Genomic DNA, 23833 nt, shown 5'->3' on the forward strand with positions numbered 1-23833 from the left:
AACTGATGGTTTGACAGAACGCTTCAACCAGACCCTAAAGCAGATGCTCAGGAAATTCGTCAACAGCAGTGGCACAGACTGGGATCAGTGGCTGCCATATCTGCTTTTTGCATACAGGGAAGTACCCCAAGCCTCCACTGGTTTCTCTCCATTTGAACTTTTGTACGGGCATGAGGTCCGGGGACCTCTTTCATTGCTGAGAGAGATCTGGGAGGGAGGCAAGGGGAGGGGGGACTCTGTTAACATTATATCCTATGTTGTCCAGATGAGAGATCGATTGGAGAAGATGAGTGAGCTTGCCCAGTCACACATGGCAGAGGCCCAGCAGCAGCAGAAGTCCTGGTATGATCAGTCAGCCCGGCATAGATCCTTCGACCCAGGACAGAAAGTGCTAGTGCTCCTCCCCAGTGAGGACAACAAGCTTCTGGCAAAGTGGCAAGGACCATTCGAGATCATGAAGAAACTTGGGCCCACCACATACCAGGTATCAACCCCAGGGCAGCCTCGGTCAAGTAGGGTACTGCATATAAATCTTCTGAAGGAGTGGGTGCAGCGACCTGAGAAGAAAGAGGTGATGCTCATTAGAGGAGTGCTGGAGGACGAAGAAGTGGATGAGCAATACTTACCTTCAGTTGGTGATTCAGTGGACCACGACCTCAGCCACCTCTCGGACGACAAGCAGCACCAGGTGAGAGAAATCTGTAATTCAGATGTATTCCAGGAGAATCCTGGGAGGACAAATATTGTTGAACACGATATTGTTGTTAAAGAAGGTGCTTCTGTGAGACGGCTTAGTTACAGGATTCCTGAACGCCTGCTAGCCTCATTGAGAAAGGAAATTGACCTGATGCTTTCCCTGGGAATCATTGAGACTTCAAAAAGTGAGTGGTGTAACCCAGTGGTTCTGGTGCCGAAGAAGGATGGCAGCATGAGATTCTGCATCGACTTCAGGTACCTGAATTCAGTTTCTCAGTTTGATTCCTATCCCACACCAAGAATTGATGAACTGCTGGAACGACTGGGGAAAGCAAAATACTTGACCACAATAGATCTCTGCAAGGGTTACTGGCAGGTTCCACTTGCTGAGCGATCCAGGGAGCTGACGGCCTTCAGGACGCCATGGGGGCTCTTCCAGTTCACAGTTCTGCCCTTTGGCCTGCATGGGGCTCCAGCTACCTTCCAGAGGCTCATGGACCAGGTACTGTGCGATTTTACTGACTTTGCTGCAGCATATTTAGATGACATTGTCATTTACAGTACCACCTGGGAGGAGCACTTGGAACATCTGCAGGCTGTCTTGGGTCGTCTCCACGCTGCCGGGCTGACTGTCAACCCATCAAAGTGTGTCTTTGCTGCTACAGAGACTGAATACTTGGGCCATGTCATCGGGAGTGGGGTGATACAGCCACAGGTCAATAAGATCCAGGCCATTGAGTCATGCCCTTTGCCACAGACAAGGAAGCAACTACGATCATTTCTGGGCATGGCAGGCTTCTATCACCGCTTTATACCACAGTTCTCAGCCAGGGCAGCTCTACTCACAGATCTGACTGGATCCCGGTGTCCCAATCAGATCCAGTGGACAGAGGAGGCGGAGGCAGCTTTCCATGATATCCGACAGTCATTGAGTAAGAAACCTGTTCTATACAGTCCAGACTTTGATGAACTTTTCATTCTGCAAACTGATGCTTCTGACAGGGGCCTGGGGGCTGTGCTGCTCCAGGGACCACCAGGCGACCGCCATCCAGTTGCCTACATCAGCCGGAAATTGTTCCCCCGAGAGGTCCGGTATTCAACGGTGGAAAAAGAGGCTCTGGCTATCAAGTGGGCCCTTGACTCCTTCCGGTACTACCTCCTTGGTAGAGAATTCATCCTGGAGACAGACCACAAAGCTCTTCAGTGGATGGAAAGGATGAAGGATACCAATGGGAGGATCACCCGGTGGTACCTGGCACTTCAACCATTCCGCTTCAACATCCAACACATCCCAGGCAAGGACAACATCACAGCTGACTACCTCTCTCGCAGTTCCAGCGAGAGTCCTGAAGGGGGGGAGTGTGTGATGGCCAAGGCCACACAAATGGACAGTTCAGGGTAAAACCATGCACACTCACCTCACTTTGTTCAATGCACAGGTTAGTTTAATTTGCAGTCAACCACACCCCAAACAATTCAGGTCCACACTACAGTTTATTTGAGTTATAATTTCTTTATTTTCCTTTAGCTTTACACTGTTTAAATGGAGTGCACACATTTTTACACTGTAAAGTTAGATTTAGTAATTTTCTGTTGTATTAATCATTTTTCTTTGTCTTCTTTTGAGTTACCATGCTGGTGGGGGGTGGTTCCTCCTGGACGGGCAAAAGGTGTGGCACAGGAGTGGAACTTGTTAAATCCTGTGGCCAGCTCATCGGGCCATACCATCTGCAGCCGTGTCAGAGGGGGTTTTTGGGTTTAGGTTGTTTTTTCTGTGTATTAGTTTTAGTAGATACCATTTTGTTTTCCCCTTTTTGTGTTAGTTGGTTTGGCCAAGCCGGTATATATGTTCCCTCACATTTCATTTTGTTAGGTCAGTTTGTTCAGTTAACACAGTTTTGTTGCTGTCATTTTTGAGTATAGTTGTATTTTGTTGACCTCTTTTATAGACTTAATTATTAAGTTCTTGATTTATATTGTTTGGTATTATTTTTTTTGGGTAAATAAAAACCCTCTTTTCAGCAAATTTCTGTTCTCCTCATTGCCTCACTGCTTGGTCCCTGACAGCCTCAAATAACACTACTCTATGTGTTCAGCATTTTAACACTATCAGGTCCTGTATGATGAAGCTGCAGTGACGAGTAAACAGTGGCACCATCAGATGGGTTGAGTCCTTTCTGACTGACATAGTCCAGTGTAAATAGGACAGTGCCTTCTCCTATTATTACTAACACTGGGGCTCCACAAGGGAGCAGTATTCCCATTCACTTACTATTGTAGTGTATAAACAACACATCTGATCATGTTTTTGTTAGACAATCATGGTTTATGTGTGGATAGATCAGTTTGCTCTTTGGTGTAGATTAGTTGTTTTTATTTGAGCACCAAGGAAAGAGACCATCTTTGACAGCTGTATGCTAGATTGCAGCAAAATATTTCTTGAATGTGATTTCTGACTCTGTCACCTTTACCTATTAACTTATTTTTTTTCTGAATCAAATATCATTTCTTCTAAATTGCTGTCCTGTCCAAGTGAATGCAAATAAAAGTTTGGAATAAACCTCAAAGGTGCATATACTTAGATCTTGATTAGACAAGACAGTAAACAAGCTTGGAATTGATACTGACTCACACAAAATATTCCTCATTTTTCTCCATGTTGCTGCTCAATTCCTTATAAAATTTACAGAACTTACTTTTCTTTCTATTGAAAATAAATACAAAAAGAAATTTTGAGGATAAACTTGTGCATTTTCATTATGAATCCATTGTTGTTCTATTGTGCATTTAACTGTATGGCGTAGGTAAAATGCCTGAGCAGCAAAGTGATATAGTTCTAAGTCTGGTAGATTAAATCTTTAAATATTTTTGTAACTTTCAGAAACATACATTTTCAAGGTTTGAACTTCTTTCTAAAGCTCTCTTTTTTCATTCTACACACAACTACCTCTGCAATTCACCACCCTCAGTTTGAGTTACTACTCTTCAGATTCAACAGTACAATCTGCCCCTTCACAGAGGTGCAACAGGGCAGCACAATCTAGAATCAGATCAGAATATGATAGCATGTAAATTGTGTTTAGAATTCAATAAGCTCAGCAAAGAAGGTTGAAAAAAATGTAAAACTAATTTCTATGCTGAAAACGTTGCTGTGGATAACATTTGCATCACTAATTAAAGTGACATTTTGCACATGACATTTAGTGCTACATTAGTGTTTAATATGCAAGCAAAAGTAACACCCAGAATTCAAATAAGTGGCTGAAATGTTAGGGACGTGCAGCTTTCAATAACTGGAACAAGACAATCTGAATGTGCTTCCCTTAACAGCTGCTGTTTGATTAACCTGACAAGCCAAATGGATTGTTACACAGAACCATCTGGGAAGTTGTGCACAGAAACTGTTTGGAAAGGGGCAGGTGCTTTCAAAGAAAAAATTCTTGGCAGCTGATTGGATGAACCATCTGTCATGTCTAAGACAGCTAACTTGGCCAACCAATGAGATCAACTCACTGAACTGAAGGCAAAGCAAGCCAGAGGAAGAGTGAAAACATGTTTTCAATCGATAAAAACTTTCAGTGTTGTTCTTTGCTCTTCTTTCAATGAAGAAACAAACAAGAAACTGATATAATGATGCTATCACAGTATCTATGCTAACCTCTTCAGGAGCTGCCATTGTTTATTCAAGACAATCCATTTCCATGGATGCTTCTCACGGTCAATGCACCTAAAACCACGCCCATAGTTGCCAGTAGTCCATCAAAAGACACAGATTGGCTTGTACTACCTCTGGTGCAGACACAAACAGACAGTTTGGAGCCTGGCAAGATGGATTCTCATGTAATCACATGACCTTGTGATCTCACAGTTCCAGCTGCCTCGCAGGGTAACTGTTGATGCTGTCTGTGTTGCACCTTCATGAAGTTTTGGGAACGTAAAACAGAGTGGTAAAAGTCAAAGTTTATTTTTGGTCCACAGAATGGCTCCAGTTAAAACGAAGAGCAGAAAAGATCTGATGTAGGATTTCTGTGAAAAACTTGTATCCTGCACTCTGAAAAATAGTTCAGTGACTTTTATTATAAATATCACAATAAAAGTCTGTTAGTAACCTTAATAAATCTCTGAATGACACTTAAAGATGCCGTAGGTAGAAAACCTGAAAAAGGTTGATTTTTGAGTATCATCTGAGTTAGGTTTCATTTTCTGTGTCCTCAGCCCCTCCCATTAGACAAGCTGCACACCCTTCATGAGCAAGCAACAGTTTACTGAGGCAATCGTGTGTGAGCACAGACCGACAGACATCAACTGTGTGTAATAAAACAGACACCTGACAGTAAAATAAAACCATAGTCAGAGGAGATATAAAGACATAAAGATTGTATGAAGACAGAAAAGTACTGAGAGCTGAAACATCTTTTTCTCTGCTGTCCTTGCACACATGAGCTCAGTATCACAACACTCGCTTGTTGGAGGGTGTAGTGGAAATTCTGAAGAATGGTTCACTCAGACACTGAAGAAGAGTTCAGGAGTCCCAGATGACTTACACAGGTTGGGCGTGGCTTGCTGTGATATAATTGGTCATGAAAATGCAGCTCAGCAGCAACACAGTTTGGCTCAAGCAGCCAAAAATGTCAGTACAAAAGCACAGCGTCATTTACTCACCCTGTAAACAGCGCGGTCAGCTCCTCCATGGTGCTGCTGCACACAGATTTACAAGCAAACATTTAGGTAAATCCACCTTTTAATCCCACTTTTAGTCCCGCCCCATAGGCATAGGCAGGAAGTAACCGGACAACAGCTGTTTCCAATCTAGCCTCCCCTTAAAAGGAGTATTAGTTAGCCAGGTGAGTGCTGTCTCGCCATTTCCCGACTTCGTTACGGCTGTGAAAGGTGAACATCAGAGTGAGGTATGCTTCTTACGTGGTTTCTGTATCGCTCTGTCTGCCTGTACTGAATAGGGTTTCACTGGCCTCCCCACAGGTGCTGTTTGCGGATATACCTGAGCTGGCTGGTTTTGGTGTTAGCTTCTCTCAACATGTTTGTACCGCGCACATGTAGGCTGACAAGTGTGGTGTGCTATTGTGCCTAGCTATCATGTAAACTCGCAGCTTGAAGATAGGCCCCTGTCTTATATAAAATACAACTAACATACATAGTACAAGTACTGATGCGTACTTCTTGTAATAGGAACGGGGTAACCTGGCGACAACCTCGAAGAGTTTAGCTCCATTCTGTTTGCTCAAGGTACTGCAGCATAGGTCCTAAGAGCCTATTTTGCCCATTGTAGCAGTCTGTAATTAATATTGTGTTTTTTTTGTTTCTATTAGGAGGAGCCTTGTGACCGCTGCTGTTCTTGTCCCGTAGTTGTTTATTATATTCTTAGAATCAGTAGTGATTACTTTGCTGTATTTTGTGAGTTTGTTTATTATTTAGGTTTCTTTTTCCTTTTTATTTTTTTGTTTGTAAGTTTATCTGGTTGTGTATCTTATTTGGTACTGAACAAGGTTTTTCTTATTTTTATCTCCGTGCTAAACCACGGCCTAAAAGCATTTGCGTTGCTGGGTGTTGTACTGGTAGCAGGCTGGTTGGGTTAACCTTTTCCTCCAGGTCCTTCCTCCTTGCATGTACTGCTGCCTCAAATCTGTGTGCCGTTTTTAATAGTGAGTGTGAGTATTGGTTTTATACTGCATGCCGTTTTGATTTTCTGTTTTAATATTGTGTGCCTCTGTCTTGCAGTGTGAGTGGGAGCAGTTGTCTGACACACTGGTGGTGGTGGTGAAGCACCCTGACCTTCCCCCTCACTTACCCCAACCTGTGGGTTGGCACCCTTCCTTCCCTGCACTGGTAATGCACCCCCCCCCCCCGCAACTATTTTAGAGTTTTAGAGTTCGGTGTTATAATAAAGACATATTTATTATTTTTTTTAAATAACAGTCTCCTTGCCTTGCCTTTGATTTTTAATAAATTATTCCAGGTTGAACTTGAAACACATGTCTCTGCTCCTCATTTTCATCCAAGAACTGATGTCTGAACCTGTTGAGTGTATAGTCTCTGGGTGAAATTCCCAGAGTGGCGTTGTTGGGTCCATGTAGTCCGGGGTTTGGGTCAGACGCCCCCTCGCCCCGGTCACACATGGTTATAAACTGTCACAAACCAGAGAATCCACACGCAGAATCACAAGGCAGAGGCAAGAGTAAGGCAAAAACTTGAAAAAAAAAATCCTCCACTTCTCAGTGGAACAGAGTACAGTCCGTAGCAGGAGTCAAAACCAAAAACCAAGGAGATCAGGCAGAGGTACAGAGGCAACAGGCAAAAACACAAACCAGGTAAACAGGCACAGGTCATAAAAGGCAAAACAAGAAAACAGGCAGGATACAAAGCAGGCATGAGCACAAACAATGATCTGACAAACAACAGGGGGAAACTGACTGGTATAAATACTGAGGGGAGAACAAGCAGATAGGAGACAGGTGTGTGGTGGCTGAGCAGGCTAGTCACAGATTGGCTGACAGTCAATGCAGGGGGAGTGCAATGAGGTGTGGACAGAGTACTGGCAGGAAAAGCTGGCAGGGGCTGACTGGAGGATGAACAGAGGGGTGTGAGCAGGAGGAGCAGCAGGAGGGTGGGGCTAAGAAGGTCCAGCAGAGTCCATGACAATAAACTGCCTGCTGATGGTTTCCCGATGGCAACAATCTGTAGAAGTCACTGTAATGTATACTTATGTACATATTTCATTGAGTCTAGCTTCCACATCAGTTCTTTACACAATAAATCATTCAAATGTTAGTGTTGTTCCTGTTATATGTGCCGCTTTCTTAATGTGCTCGTCTCCTCATGCGCTGCATAAGTAAAACATACAGTGTGATGGTATATTAAATGTTAAATCATGCACAGCTCGGACACATGTGGTGATCGCAGTTGTATCACAGTGCAGTACGCTCAGATTAACTTATAATCATATTTCTCTTACCATTGATCATGTTCAATATTCTCTTTCACCACAATCACCAATCATCATGTTGTACATTTAAGTCAACAGAGAGTCCTGTCGCACCACGAAAAGCCCATCAACCATGTTTTATACAGTCCTTAAATATGTTACTCTGTCAACACAGTATCCCATGGTATTCAGCACACTCCCTCATCCAGGTGTGACGACTGGAAACTCATTTGGCTAGAGGGAGGGGCCGATGGTGGACCAGGTGGGCCTCCGACCACTTTCTACTTAAGTTAAAATAATTTGATTCATACCGTTGATCAAGAAGGAGGGACAAGATATGCCAGTTTTGCTGTGATAAATGTGGCTGTTAGTGATTGAAGGCTGATCTCTTAGCCATTAGTCGAAGAGGAGTAAGTCACGTGTCAAAAGATTTTTAGAAGATAATATAATTCTGATGATACCATAAAATTACTAATGAAGTCCTGTCACAGCTCCATTCTCCCAGTTTTCCTCCTGTGCCATCGGCCTCAATAATTTTCCACTGTCTCCTGCCTCTGCTCCACTCTACCTGCCAGCCACTCCCACCTCACCTGCAAGCACAGCTGCGGCTCATTCCCAATCAGCCCTGCATACAAGCCTCTCCAGCACTCTCACTCCTTGCCAGATTGTTCTACTGCATCCATGTGAGACTTTTAAGCACCCATTACCTGCCTGATCTCCCATTGCTGACCCTACCTGCCTCTGACCTGCCAACCTTACCTGTCTCCCAGTAAATTTACCAGCCTTCTGTCCCTGACCACATGTTCTGCCTCGGCGTCCCTGGCTTCTGTCACTTCTCCCGGCTCTGACTCCTCCGCCTAGTCCTGACTTCCCTGCTGCACACTCCTCGTCTGCTCCTCTGCTTCACTGGGCTGCCCTTCTGGTTATGGATCCCTCGCCTCGTCAACCTTGCCTCCAGTAAGCCTCTCTCTGTCACTCCTGCCTGCTAGAGAACAGAACTGTACGGGTCCGAGGGCTCACATCTTCACCCTCAGTCCTGAGTCCAGGTTTGGCTCAACCCATACCTCGAGTCAGACACCCAGAGACTGTGTTTGGGCTCCAAGTCCGAAGAACAAACTGTTGTTTGTGTCCCCTCGTCAGCTCAAATTCCTGTTCTGCTTGTGTGTAAATAAAGGTCATTACCAGCTGTCCCAGATTTCCAGAGTGCTGCTTTTGGGTCCAAAGAACACCCATTACACTTCCAGCTTTTTAATGTTTAATGTTGCATTAAGTATCATCCACAGACCAATGGAGAAGCTCAGAAGCTTGTGGAGAAGCTCAATGGGACAATACAACGGTATATATTTTCAATCCAATGGTATATTTGTTAAAACTAGAATGACCTGTAGCAGGCTGGTGTTTTGTTGATTCTTGCAAAGCAGCCTTATGACTCATAAGTAGCCAAATAATCTTGTGCCTTCTCATGTTTGTACTTCAATTTTTAGGACCCTAAACAAAATCATGGCAGACCACCCAAAGCAATGGGATGACTACCTGCAGTCAACAATGTTTAGTCTGAGGACTAAAAAACAGTTGACAACAAAATACAGCCCCTATTACCTGATGTTTGGGAGGGAGACAAGGTATCCATCAGAGGTACCAAGAGTACGCTAAAGTAAGATTATCCAATGTCCTCATCTGTATTTAAAAGGCACTTTTCCATCCAAGTTCTCCAATTCTTAAACAATTTATTGCAGGTGACTGAGGACAAGGTTGGCGAAGGGCTAAAAAGACAGGAGGTTGTGTTTCAGGACGTGAAAAACAACATGATAAAAAGCCAGGAGAAGGTCCGAAAGAGGAAGCAGCAGAGGGGCCAAGATGACAAGTTCCAGGTGGGAGATCTTGTTCTCCAGAAGAACGGAAGGCAGGAGCAGAGGAAAGGGGGCAAGCTGGAGGCTGATATGTTAGGACCTCTTCAGATAATTAAAATAGAAGGGAAATGTGCAGACCTGGTGTCCAGACAGGGGAATAGAACCATAAAAGTAAATACTGACCACCTGGTGCATTAGAGGGTCCCTGCTAAATTAAACAAAAGTGTTGGGTCCCTTTCCTCTGGCTGGTCCATCACAGCTGTTCACCGCCCCTGCATTGCCATGCCGCAAGGCCCCAGAGGCCCCCTCAACTGACACTGAGGACCTATGTGAGTAAAATTTCATAAAATGCAGCTTACATTATGCCTTTCACAAATAACTGACATTGTCTTTTTGCAGCGATCAGAGAAATATGGGCAGGAGGAAAGCCAGAGACCCTCTAGTCAAAAATAGCTACCTACAAGCTGTATACTGAAGACCTGATGGTCTTTGCTACAGGAAAGGAGTTGGAGGGTCAGGTACTGGTTATTATTGTTCAGATGCATGTCTTTTGCCTGTTAGTACATAGTAGATCACAAGTCACTCTTCTACTCATAGATTGCCAATGACTACATGACTCTTGTCGCAAGGAAAACACGAGCTAAAATCATTGACTCCTATGCCATGTCTGCACTCTGGCGAGGTTCCAAAAAGGATCACAGAAGCGTGAGTAGGGTGTCTTACTGAGCCAGCACATTAATCTCATACTTTGAAATGTTTGGGGTTAACTTTGTTTTCTTATTTTAGCTAGACCTTGTGAACCGTGATGTGGCAGCTGGCGCAGTCTGTGACAAACGCCACTGGACCTTAGTAGTAAGTTGTATTCTATGTAAACAAACCCAGAATGCACTATTGGACCACCTGCTGTATGGAGGGTGACCTCAAATTTCTGTTTGCATTTCCATAGATAATGTATCTTAAGGAGATGTGCACAGTGGTTATGGACCCATTCGGGGTCACTCAGGCACAGCTGGAACACTGCAGGGACATAACAAGGTGAGAAATATCAGCTCTACTGTATGCCTTGATAGACTCGTGTATTAATTTACTTTGGATGATAGTGAGGGAGCAGTGAAGCAAATAAGATGACTTTCATGTAGATTACTGTTGCTTAAGCTAAAATAAACTTGTTCTTGTAGCATCATTCTACTGGCCTTCAACTGACAAATCTTGCAATTTAAACTGGCAACTTTAAACTTATCAACTGTTCTGTGTCCTGTAGAGCAGTGTTCCCCAACCCTGGTCCTCAGGGCCCACTGTCCTGCATGTTTTAGATGTTTCCCTGCTCCAACACACCTGATTCAAATGATCAGGTTGTTGTCAGGCTTCTGCAGGGGCTTGATGACGAGCTTATCATTTGAATCAGGTGTGTTGGAGCAGGGAAACATCTAAAACATGCAGGGCAGTGGGCCCTGAGGACCAGATTTGGGGAACACTGCTGTAGAGCACTGGTCAGAAGACACTGTTCTGCTGTTGGGAAGTGGGTGTGCTCCACAGTTGTACATCCCAAACAGCAGGACACATCATTGTGTGGGGTGTTTGTGTGCAAGGTATCAATTTGACCATTTATCTGACTATCCATCATCAAAGTCCTCACAATCATATTCACCAGAAACATTTTAGCTTGCAGAAGAAATCCTATCAAAGGACATGGTCCAGTACCCTGTGGATGAGGATGGCATAACCACAATGAGGCCTGATATGGCAAAATGTTTTTGCTAAATTACGGGTTATGCAGCACATGAGGAGACAAGCACGTTAAGAAAGCGACACACATATAACAGGAACAACACCGACATTTGAATGATTTATTTTGGTCTGCAGCGTTTTGAACAGGCATCGACACAGTCACCTATCTGTGTAAAGAATCGATGTGGAAGCTAGACTCAATGAAATATGTACGTAAGTATACATTACAGTGACTTCTAGAGACACTGGCTGTATTCTTTTACTCCGTAAGTCCTGAAGTTGCCATCGGGAAACCATCAGCCGGCAGTTTAAGCTCCACGATACACATGAATGAACAGAACTGAAGGTAAACTCAGAAGTAACTGAGTGAGCTGACAAACTCCTGGATTGAGCATGTTGCTCTTTTCTCTTTATTATAATGCTGTTTTATAGCCACTTTTCCTGCAGCAGTTTTCTGTCATTGACTCAGGGTCTCACCAGAGGAACATGCATGCACAGCTGCACTAGTAGGAGGAGTCCCCCAGGTCCTAAAAGACCTGTGATTGGTTTAAGTCTACCATCATGGGCAGATTCGCTAAATGCTCAAAACAGAGCCATAGAGGAGCTACAGAAGTGTAGCTCTCTCCCAGAACACCTAATTTACAATGTGGTGAAAGGTTTTTATGAAATTATTTCTCAATTATGACAAAATAATGTTACCTACTGGAGTTTTTAAATAATTGTGTCACATCTCTGCATGCTCAGTTCCCCAGCTTCCACTGAGTACTTTTCCATTCATCCCACCTCTGCTCCACTTTGCCTGCCTGCCACACCCACCTCATTAGTCAGCTCTACTCACCTCTGCACACAGCTGCTTCCCATCTCCAATCAAGCCAGTATTGAAGCCTCTCTTGCTCATTGACTCACAGCCAGATTGTTCTTCAGTATCTCCATGCAACTCTTGAGCACTGATTCCCCATTGCCAACTCTGCCTGTCCCTGACTTACCTGCCTTATCAGTAAATCGCTGCTGCTAGTGATAGGTGTAACCCACTCAAAATAGCCTAAACTTGAATAAACTTGTTTTCAGTTTTTTTTTGTGTGCAGTAGCCACTTTACGTCAGTAGATGGCAGTGGCAGTGCAGCAGAGAGAGGAAAAATCGACAATAGCAGCAGAGAGAGGAAAAAATCGACAATAGCAGCAAGTTGAAGCAGAGAGTGAAAGGGAATGTAAACAAAACACGTGGAGTATAAAAGTATGAGCAAGGAGTGAGTTTAAGGGCTCTTCTGAACAAAAGTTATTTTAAAGAGTTTCAAGGAGTACTGGTTGAACTTCTGTCCAGGATTTAAGAGTTTTGTATCCTGTTCTCCGGTGAGTGTTGTTGAAAATTTCACATGCAGTGCTAGCTGACATAGCTGAGCCGATGTCCTCTCTTACAAAGAGTAAAAAAGAAGAGTGCTATTAGCTTTGCTATTTTCTGTTGTTGTTGTTTGTAATTTTGAAATTTGTTGAGAACATTTACTAAAAAACCAATCGGAGTATGACTTGTGTTACCTAAACTACAAGTACAATTAGAGGAAATTAAGAAGAACGTTTTTCATGCTGCTTTGTGTGATTTACATGTGTAGCAGTAAGATAATTGAATGTATAGTAACCTTGAAGGTACAGTAAATTTATTATTTTAGTTTTTTGAGTGATATAAATTCCAGGTCTGGTGATATATGAGAGAATAATTAATGTTGCCCTGCTTACGCAGGTTGGTTTTTATTTACCCTGACGAATTGAGAGAGAGAAAGACTGTTTCACTGAGCACATCGCCGATGGACATACAGTCGAGCAGAGGACGTGCCACAGAAGAGCAGAGATTATACTGCAGGTGTGAAGAGGAGCATCTTGCCAGTAGAGAGGATCATTCAACTCCACGTTTCTTCAGTACATCGTACAGATAAGCACTGAAATATCGTCACACTCCAATTAAAAGGAAAAGAAAAACACACTACCCGGGTAGATGAACATTGGTTCTATTTTATTTAGTTTGTTATTTTGTCAGAGCTCTGATCTTTTGTTTCTATTTTAATTTTCTCCTCAACCTGAACTGGTTGAAAGGTCAAGAAAAAACTACCAAGTTTCCCAAACTTAAAGGACAGAAAAAGGGAAAGGACAATTTAAACTGAGGTGACTAACACACTGAGCCGCAGCTCAGGTTTAGTGGGACTAAGGGAGGTTTTGGTGGTTCACTTTAAGGGTTGGTTAAGAAGAATTGCGCAAAGGGAAGAAAATAGTATTGTGTTTAGCGTTGCTGTTAAATAAATGCCGGCTATATGTTCTAAAAAAAATCTAAGCAGGTGTCCAAGTATTTTTTCTCTACTCCTCTTTGAAAAGTACCTAAGTTAAGTGCTTGTGCAACTTTCTATAATTAGTAAAGGAAGTGTTACAGCCAAAGTTATGGCGAGCCACAGCCAGGAGGAGTAGGAGAAAAAAAAACAAAAACAAAAAAAAAAACAGTAAGAACCCAAGCTAAATTTTTAATATTGTCAACTAAGCCTGTACATTCATATAGCATTCATTTTCTTGTTTTGATACCCAACCTTCCTGTACTTCTTGTAAATTGTGTATAATTCTACACAACCATGGACACTGAACAAGGGTATGGTACAGATATGAGGAGGTCTGTGTACATTGAGGGTATTACAGCAACTGATACTGATGAGGAAATAGCCGAATTTTGCTTACCTTTTGGGTCTGTGAACAGAGTGCTTAGGGTGAGGCAGACAGGACAAGGCAGTGGAGTTAAAGCTCTAGTAGAGTTTGAATCTGAAGAATCTGTTACAAAATTAGCTCCTAACCTCCCTCAGTATTTCCAGAGTGTTAGGAACCCTAACATTTTGTGGCGTATGGACAGAGCTTACAAAACGACTCAAACCCCTAAGAAAACCTCAGCCACAGTGCTAGCAGACCCCATAGACCCAAGTGACAACTCAAGCTCTGAGGGTGAACCAGATTCTGATGATAGTAGGACACCCTTAATACGCAGACCCCAAACCAAACTTGATCATAGTCAACATGTCTCCCGTGAACTTACCTCCAAAGCTAAAGACTGGGCAAGAGTAGCACAGCCAGCTCATCCAGCCACCCAAGGATGCCCAAATAATGACATTTTAAATCCCCCTGAGATCCAGAGAGTCATTGTAGAACATGTTATTAAAAGTGATGGCTCTAGTGCCCCAAGCCAGGGATCCAAATGGCTTCGCCCCTTTTCAGGGAGAATTCCCAAGCCTCCAAACGAAGTGGATTTTGAGACATGGTCTCTCCATGTGGAGCTCATGATCCAAGATAAACTCCCTGTTGATGTCCAGCGACGTAAAATCTTAGAAAGCCTGCTCCCACCAGCTTCTGATTTAGCGAGGCAGCTAGGCCCACATGCAGCTCCTCGGGATTATGTGAAACTTCTTGATTCAGCATATGGATTAGTTGAGGATGGGGAGGAGATTTTTGCAAGGTTCCTAAACACTCATCAAAACACAGGGGAGAAAGCTTCTGAGTTTCTACAACGATTGCAGGTGCTGCTCACCACAGCTGTACAGAGAGGCGGCATTACAAGCACAGATGCTAACAAGCACCTACTAAGACAGTTTCAGCGTGGGTGCTGGGATCAGTCCCTAATCCTGGCATTGCAGTTAGAGCCAAAATCAGAAACTCCACCTGACTTTTCTGACTTCCTGCTGCAATTGAGGACAGAGGAAGACCGGCGAGCTACAAAGCTCGACCGCATGCAGCGTTACTTTGGGGGCACAAAACCTAAACCATCTATAAATATGCAGCTAGTGACTGAAGTGCCTCCCTCTTTTGATACTAGTGCTAGCGTACTCCAGACATACATTGCAGAAACAGAGGATTTAAGGAAGCAGGTTGCTGAACTAAAAATGCAACTTAGCAAAAAGAAAGAGCAGAGGAAACAGAAGCACACAAATAAGGCAATTCCAACTCGGGAGACTCACCCTACTAGGGACACAGCAGAGATTCAAGCCCAGCAAACAGCACCAAAACCCAAGCCAAAGGCTTGGTTCTGTTTCAAATGTGGCAATGATGGCCATATAGCAAGACAGTGTGAAAATCCTGCAAATAAGCCCCTAGTAGATCAGAAATACAAAGAACTGAAAGCAAGACAAGATGAGTGGCAAACCCAATACGGCCATTTAAACTGGACAGGGTCGCAGTGGAGGGACTAACTGCGCCCAAGGATGAACTAAAATGTCCCATCCCAAACCCAGAAACAGAAACAGTCATCCATCAAAGTCAGTCCTCAGCTCAGTCATTTGATGGTGTCCTCCCAAGAGGATTGATAGGGCCAAAGTGTACAGCAACTGTCACCATTGAAGGGGTTCAGTGTGATAGCCTTCTTGATTCGGGTTCTCAGGTGACCACAATCTCTAAGTCGTTTCATGAGACTCACTTGTCACATCAGCCCATCTTACCCATTCAAGATCTCTTAGACATACAAGGTGCTGGTGGTCAGGAAGTACCCTATCTGGGTTATACTGTGGTCAACATCTATTTCCCAGAGAATGTAATGGGGGAACCTGAAAGGGTTGATACTCTTGCACTTGTTGTGCCTGACCACGGAACAAACATGGACCTTCCCCTGTTGATAGGCACAAACACACTGGATCCTCTGTATGAAAAATGTGCAGGAAATAAGACCAAAGGCAGTCATTGTTCTCAGCTTGTTAAACACTTGTATCGCAGGTTCAAAATCTGTCAACAAAATGGCAGAGTTGGGACTGTGAAGTTGCAGAGTAAAAAGTGTATCACCATTCCTGCAGGAGAAAAGATGGCTTTAACTGGATATGCAAGAAATGTTCCAGTAACAGCTGATGTGGCCATCTTAGTGGAGCCCCCTCAGTCAAATTTACCCGGTGGTCTCTTTTTTTGTAGTTACATCATGACCAGCCCGTCAAGTTCATCCTTCAAGGTGCCTGTCCTGGTCAAGAATGAGACGGCACATGACATTAAAGTGCCTGCAGGCCACATCATTGCTGAGCTTTCTCTTCCTCAGACAGTATCTCCATTGCCATCGCATGACACCAAAGCTTCATCAAGCAAGCCATCCCGCCCTGCACCAGCCTCTGCAAAATGCAACTCCATGAATGTGTCTGATTCTGGCAAACTCACCTTTGACTTTGCTGATTCTCCCTTGCCTGAGGAGTGGAAGGAGAGAATCACCAAAAAGTTAAACTCAATGTCAGAGGTTTTTGCCCTCAGCGACCTCGATTATGGCCATACCACTGAAGTTAGGCACAGAATCCGCTTGTCAGACCCATCTCCATTTAAACAGCGACCCAGACCAATCCATCCCTCTGACTACGAGGCTGTCAGACTTCATTTAAAGGAACTTCAAGATGCTAACATTATACGTGAATCAGACAGTCCCTTTGCCTCTCCTATTGTTATAGTAAAGAAGAAAAACGGTGACATCAGGTTGTGCGTCGACTACAGGAAACTGAACAGGCAAACCATCAAAGACGCATATGCTTTACCCAACATAGAGGAGGCTTTCTCAGTCCTGTCAGGGTCAAAGTGGTTCTCCACTATGGATCTCAAGTCTGGCTATTATCAGGTGGAGATGGAAGAGGAAGACAAGTACAAGACAGCTTTTGTGACCCCTATGGGTTTCTGGGAGTTTAATAGAATGCCACAGGGAGTCACAAATGCTCCCAGCACTTTTCAAAGAGTAATGGAGAAGTGTATGGGTGGCATGAACTTGAGTGAAGTTTTGGTCTTTCTCGATGACTTTATTGTTTTCTCCGCCACACTTGAGGAGCATGAGGATCGACTGCTGAGGGTACTACAGAGGCTGAAGGAATTTGGCCTGAAGCTTTCGCCTGAGAAATGTCAATTCTTCAGGACATCCGTCAGATATCTTGGCCATGTCGTATCAGCTAATGGGGTGGAGACAGATCCAGCTAAGATAGCTGCCCTTACCACTTGGCCCAGGCCAAACAACATCAAGGAGCTTAAGTCTTTTCTAGGTTTTGCTGGATATTACAGAAGATTCATAAAAGATTACTCAAAAATCGCAAAACCTCTAAATGACTTAACAGCTGGATATCTGCCACCAAAGCGAAAGTCAGCCTTTTCAAACAGCAACTCAAAGTGTCCCTCAAATGCAGAGTTCAAAAAGCCCTTCAATGAGAAGTGGACACAAATCTGTGAATGTGCGTTCAAGACTCTCATCCAAAAACTCACAACTGCTCCTGTTCTTGGGTTTGCAAACCCTGAGAAAGCGTACATTTTGCACACTGATGCAAGCATCCATGGTCTTGGTGCAGCCTTGTATCAGGAGCAGGAAGGCAGATTAAGAGTGATTGCCTATGCAAGCCGAGGACTCTCCCGTTGTGAGCGGAGATACCCTGCACATAAACTTGAATTTCTCTCTCTGAAGTGGGCTGTTACAGAGAAGTTTTTCGACTATCTGTATGGAGCGAAATTCACAGTTGTGACAGATAATAACCCGCTCACATATGTACTGACATCAGCCAAACTTGATGCAGCAGGACATCGATGGCTGGCAGCTCTTTCCAGCTTTGACTTTAATATCCAGTACAGAGCTGGGAAAAAGAACCAAGACGCAGACGGTCTCTCAAGGCGTCCACACCCTCATGACCAAGACTTGCCTGATTTCAGTTCTGAGAATGAACATAACCGTATTGAGAGGTTTGTTGCTCAGTTTTTGCAGGATGACAGACAGCCTGATTTCCCAACTGAGGCTGTGAAAGCAGTGTGTCAGAGACACCACCATACTCCATCTTCAAGTACAGAGCCAGAAATCATCCAGCTGCCTGTACCAGTTGAGTGCTTGGCCATTGAGGTCTCTGCCATACCTGAAAATTTCTGTCAAACTGATGTACTTGGTTCCTGTACTCTACCACAAATGTCACCTGAAGACTGGGTACGAGAGCAAGGACAAGATCCAGTCATAAGTAGAGTGATAGCTATTGTGAAGGCAGGAAAGCGCCTATCATACCGAGCAAGGCAAAGGGAAGACCGAGGAGTGCAGCTGATGTTGAGAGTAATGGACCAGTTGGTTTTCACCAATGGAGTTCTATACCGAAAACGTATCAGCCAAGGAGAACCCTCCTATCAACTTGTCCTTCCAGAGAGCTACAGAGAGCTAGCTCTTGAGAGCCTTCATGACGCTGTAGGGCACATGGGTGTTGATAGAACCCTGGACTTAGCCCGCGCCCGGTTCTATTGGCCCCGTATGGCCATGGATGTGAATGAAAAAGTCAGGACCTGTGAGAGGTGTACCAGGAGAAAGGCTCGAGCTGAGAGAAGTGCTCCCCTGGTGAATATTAAGACCAGTCATCCCATGGAGTTAGTCTGTATGGACTACCTTTCCCTGGAGCCAGATGGAAAGGGGACAAAGAACATCTTGGTCATAACTGATCATTTTACTAAGTATGCAGTGGCAGTTCCCACAGCAGATCAAAAAGCAAAGACAGTGGCAAAAGCTCTATGGAGCAACTTTTTCATTCATTATGGATTTCCTGAGCGTTTGCACAGCGACCAAGGTCGTGACTTTGAGTCCGCCCTGATCAAAGACTTGTGTTCATTGCTTGGCATAAAAAAGACAAGGACCACGCCCTACCATCCACGTGGTAACCCCGTGGAACGATTCAACAGAACCCTCCTGGAAATGTTGGGAACACTCGAAGAGGGAGACAAGATCAGGTGGAGGGATTTTGTGCAGCCCCTTGTCCATGCATATAACTGCACTAAAAATGACACCACCGGCTTTTCCCCCTACCAGTTGATGTTTGGCCGGCAGCCAAGGCTGCCAGTCGACATAGCTTTTGGTCTGAGTCCAGACGGACATAGTAAATTGTCCCACTCTGAGTATGTCAAGAAGTTGACAGAGAGTTTGACTGAAAGTTACAAGCTAGCTACTGAACATAGTCAAAAAAATGCATTACAGAACAAACAGAGATTTGACAACAAGGTGAGAGAGTCCACCCTGGCCACAGGAGATCGAGTTCTTGTAAGGAATGTTGGCATCAGAGGAAAACATAAAATTTCTGACCGCTGGAGTAAGACCATATTCACTGTTGTTAAACAGATCAGAGATTCTCCTGTCTATGTTGTGGTGCCAGAAAACACAAGTGGACCTGAAAAAGTCTTACACAGAGACTTGCTTTTGCCATGCGGATTTCTGCCCTCCACTGTGGAGGAGGTACCCCTTCCAAGACCAAAGTTCAGACAGAAACCAGATGACTCACAACTTCCTGATTCTTTTAGAGTTGGGAATGAAGAGGAAATGTCTGAAGTTGATGATGAAGTTGAGTATTACTCTCCTTATGCCCAACTTTTGGATGAGGCAAAGGTCACGGAAAATGACTGTGAACAAAGCAACAGGACTTTACAGGAGGAGATGAGACTTGAGGAAACTCCTCATGTTCAGAGACCAGCTACCAGAGACATTCAGATGGAAAATGAGTCTGTCTCAGAGAGCCAGGAAGCCGACTTGAGGTTGGATGTCCCTACACTAAACCCAGTCGCTCCTGAGTTCCAACCTAAGGAAGTCCTAGATGATAGAAACAGCGAGGTGATTCGAGTCGAGCACCCATCTGAGCCCGATGGAGGTGAGGAAGGCCTCTCAAATGTTGCATTCAGAAATCTGAGTAGGAACTGTGACATCACAAATGGAGCAGAAAGTGAGCTGGAGAAGATGGAGGAAAAAGAGTGTGGAAAAAAACAAGTGGAATCAGAAAAGAGTGGTTCTGACCATGATGAGCAAATAGGTTTGAGAAGATCCTCTAGAGAAAGAATAGCTCCTAAAAAGCTAACTTATCCAACTTTGGGTAACCCATTAATGACTGTTATGCACTCCATTTTAACTGGGTTAGACCAAGCTTTATCCCAAACCTTTACTTTAGATACTGCACCTCATATATGCCATCTAACACCTTTAACCTCTGAGGCAGTGTAGGGTGCAGCATGCAAGGATGCATGCAGATTTAGGGGGGGAGGATGTAACCCACTCAAAATAGCCTAAACTTGAATAAACTTGTTTTCAGTTTTTTTTGTGTGCAGTAGCCACTTTACGTCAGTAGATGGCAGTGGCAGTGCAGCAGAGAGAGGAAAAATCGACAATAGCAGCAGAGAGAGGAAAAAATCGACAATAGCAGCAAGTTGAAGCAGAGAGTGAAAGGGAATGTAAACAAAACACGTGGAGTATAAAAGTATGAGCAAGGAGTGAGTTTAAGGGCTCTTCTGAACAAAAGTTATTTTAAAGAGTTTCAAGGAGTACTGGTTGAACTTCTGTCCAGGATTTAAGAGTTTTGTATCCTGTTCTCCGGTGAGTGTTGTTGAAAATTTCACATGCAGTGCTAGCTGACATAGCTGAGCCGATGTCCTCTCTTACAAAGAGTAAAAAAGAAGAGTGCTATTAGCTTTGCTATTTTCTGTTGTTGTTGTTTGTAATTTTGAAATTTGTTGAGAACATTTACTAAAAAAACCAATCGGAGTATGACTTGTGTTACCTAAACTACAAGTACAATTAGAGGAAATTAAGAAGAACGTTTTTCATGCTGCTTTGTGTGATTTACATGTGTAGCAGTAAGATAATTGAATGTATAGTAACCTTGAAGGTACAGTAAATTTATTATTTTAGTTTTTTGAGTGATATAAATTCCAGGTCTGGTGATATATGAGAGAATAATTAATGTTGCCCTGCTTACGCAGGTTGGTTTTTATTTACCCTGACGAATTGAGAGAGAGAAAGACTGTTTCACTGAGCACATCGCCGATGGACATACAGTCGAGCAGAGGACGTGCCACAGAAGAGCAGAGATTATACTGCAGGTGTGAAGAGGAGCATCTTGCCAGTAGAGAGGATCATTCAACTCCACGTTTCTTCAGTACATCGTACAGATAAGCACTGAAATATCGTCACACTCCAATTAAAAGGAAAAGAAAAACACACTACCCGGGTAGATGAACATTGGTTCTATTTTATTTAGTTTGTTATTTTGTCAGAGCTCTGATCTTTTGTTTCTATTTTAATTTTCTCCTCAACCTGAACTGGTTGAAAGGTCAAGAAAAAACTACCAAGTTTCCCAAACTTAAAGGACAGAAAAAGGGAAAGGACAATTTAAACTGAGGTGACTAACACACTGAGCCGCAGCTCAGGTTTAGTGGGACTAAGGGAGGTTTTGGTGGTTCACTTTAAGGGTTGGTTAACAAGAATTGCGCAAAGGGAAGAAAATAGTATTGTGTTTAGCGTTGCTGTTAAATAAATGCCGGCTATATGTTCTAAAAAAAATCTAAGCAGGTGTCCAAGTATTTTTTCTCTACTCCTCTTTGAAAAGTACCTAAGTTAAGTGCTTGTGCAACTTTCTATAATTAGTAAAGGAAGTGTTACATAGGCAAATGAAGCTTTTGTGAAGCTTTGAACCATTTAAGCCAGTTGTACTAAAAATAAATTCATTACTCGAGGATTTGGTGACAAACAGTGACTTCTACTGGCAAAGTGCAGAGAGGTGCAGCCTAATTAGAGAGATCAGTGTCATCAATATGTGAGACTTAACACACATTCACATTATAGACCTTGTCAGTCTTAAGACATTTGACCTAAATAACTATCTTCATTATGAATAATAATTCACACTACGTAGCAGTATAGATTAAATCAATTAGTGTGTGTGTGTGTGTGTGTGTGTGTGTGTGTATTTGGGCAACATGGCAGAGTGTGTGAAAACAAGATTTTCTCAACTGTTTTTGGACTGAGGTGGTTTCTTTCATATGCTCATCTACTAAAATATAATACAATAACAATTGTGCATTGTTCTGAGTGCATATACAGCAGGAAAGCCCTTTCAATGTTCAAACTTTTCTCCCCCTTTCCACTAAGGGAATGGACCATTTGCTGCTTCAGACGTCATAGGTCACATGATTTTGTCCGCACCAAAGCACGTATCGGAGCATTGGTGTCTGGTTGCCATCACTAGCCACTGCCCTCTGTCCCCAACCACGACATCTGCCTCACTGTTCCTGGTTTCTGTTTGCCTGTCCCTGAGGCTGTTCAGCATTTCCCTGCAACAACATTGCAGTGTGAGTTTCCCTGTCTTCCTGCCTGTGTGTTTCTCCACTGGATTCCCAAATCTCTGCTTGGCCTCAACCCACCTTCTGCCAACATTACATGCTTAAATGTTAAAAATAAAAAAAATAAAACAAATTACCATATAGAAATTCCACTTAAACGTGGGTACTCTTAATCACTTGATAATTAATAATTTTTAAGGTAATTCAAATATATTGTAGAACTGGTGCTTAGTGAAGGAGTTGGCATATTTTGAACGTTTGTCAGGTCAAACTGAGCTGTTTTCTCATCAGTATGTCAGAAAACTGTCAGCAGAGGCGTGGTGAAGGCACCGATGTGGTTCTTACATCAGGCCTTTGAGAATGTTGGTGTCAACAAGGCAGCTCTGAAAGAAAGGTTTACTGGTCAGGACTCATGTGCTCAGCCAGGCGAGCAGTGCACTGGGCTGTGATAGACGTGTGGATTTTGCTGAGTTGAGGGGGTGATGTGATGTGAATGTACAGCAGATAGATTCACCAAACAGCTGAGCACATACAACTCATTACTGCTCACATATGGTGTACACAGGATACAGCTGTGTTCTGGCTTTGTCACCTCTACTGGAGAAAGGCAGTAGGCCTTTTTGGCCAGTGTGAGTGTGTCCAGCAGGTCCATGACCATGGCTTTCAGGGGAACCATATTTTCTGGTGTGTACGGTGACTGTGTGCCTGCTGTCAATTGTTGGGTTACTGCAAAAACATTGTAGGGTTACTACTCCAGACAGTTAGCAATGTCAACAACATTTCATACATGCTAAATAACAATAGCATAAAGCTACTGTTTCAAACTCAGTGGACCTAGTCAGATGAAAAATAAAGTAAATAAGCGAAGAAATCTCAAAATCAGCAGTGGGACACAGGCAACCTTCTGCTTCTCCTATTCACACCTTCAAGTCACACATCACATGGTAAATTCAATAAAGCTTAAACATTGTTTAGCAAACGTTTGCTTAATTACAGTGAAATAAAGAGACACCCTGTGCTTTTGCAACTTTTACAGCCTCTTATCAGGTATCAACATCACTGTATGTATGTGTTTGTGAATGTACACTAATACGAAAAGTTCTTGAATCAAAATTAAGTGAAACATTTGTTTTTATATAAACAAATGTTTGGAACTTGGAGTGTAATAAGATAATCAACAAGTTTTTACTACTATACATTTCAGGAACCTTACTTTACAGAAGAACATAAAATAGAACGTTAAAATAGCAGAAAATCAAAAGTTACTGTCAACAACAGACATGTTGATGCTGGAGGAGGTTGTACCTCTTAAGGAAGAGATGTGAACTTCTGTTTGTCTCACTTGTACTAGTGGCTGCACTGCTACACTGTCCCCATTAACCACCAGTGTTTGATCACTGTTGTGGAATTTGCCTCACTTGCCTCACTAGCTCTTAGATTGTTCCCTGAGTCTCTCTTTATATGGGTGACAACGCAGTCATGAAGGGTCCAGTCATAGGTCATCTAACCTGAACAGACACACTAGTAGTTGGTCACTCTG

At 43.4% G+C, this 23833-nt stretch overlaps 1 pseudogene; it reads left to right on the forward strand.

Annotated features, from left to right (window-relative positions):
- Positions 1 to 2102: 2102 nt before the first annotated feature.
- On the forward strand, positions 2103 to 11247 carry LOC146313736 (uncharacterized; annotated as a pseudogene).
- Positions 11248 to 23833: the final 12586 nt, after the last annotated feature.

Source organism: Lutjanus erythropterus, chromosome 15 (assembly GCF_056507025.1).
Source record: "Lutjanus erythropterus isolate fLutEry1 chromosome 15, fLutEry1.hap2, whole genome shotgun sequence".
Taxonomy (NCBI): domain Eukaryota; kingdom Metazoa; phylum Chordata; class Actinopteri; order Lutjaniformes; family Lutjanidae; genus Lutjanus; species Lutjanus erythropterus.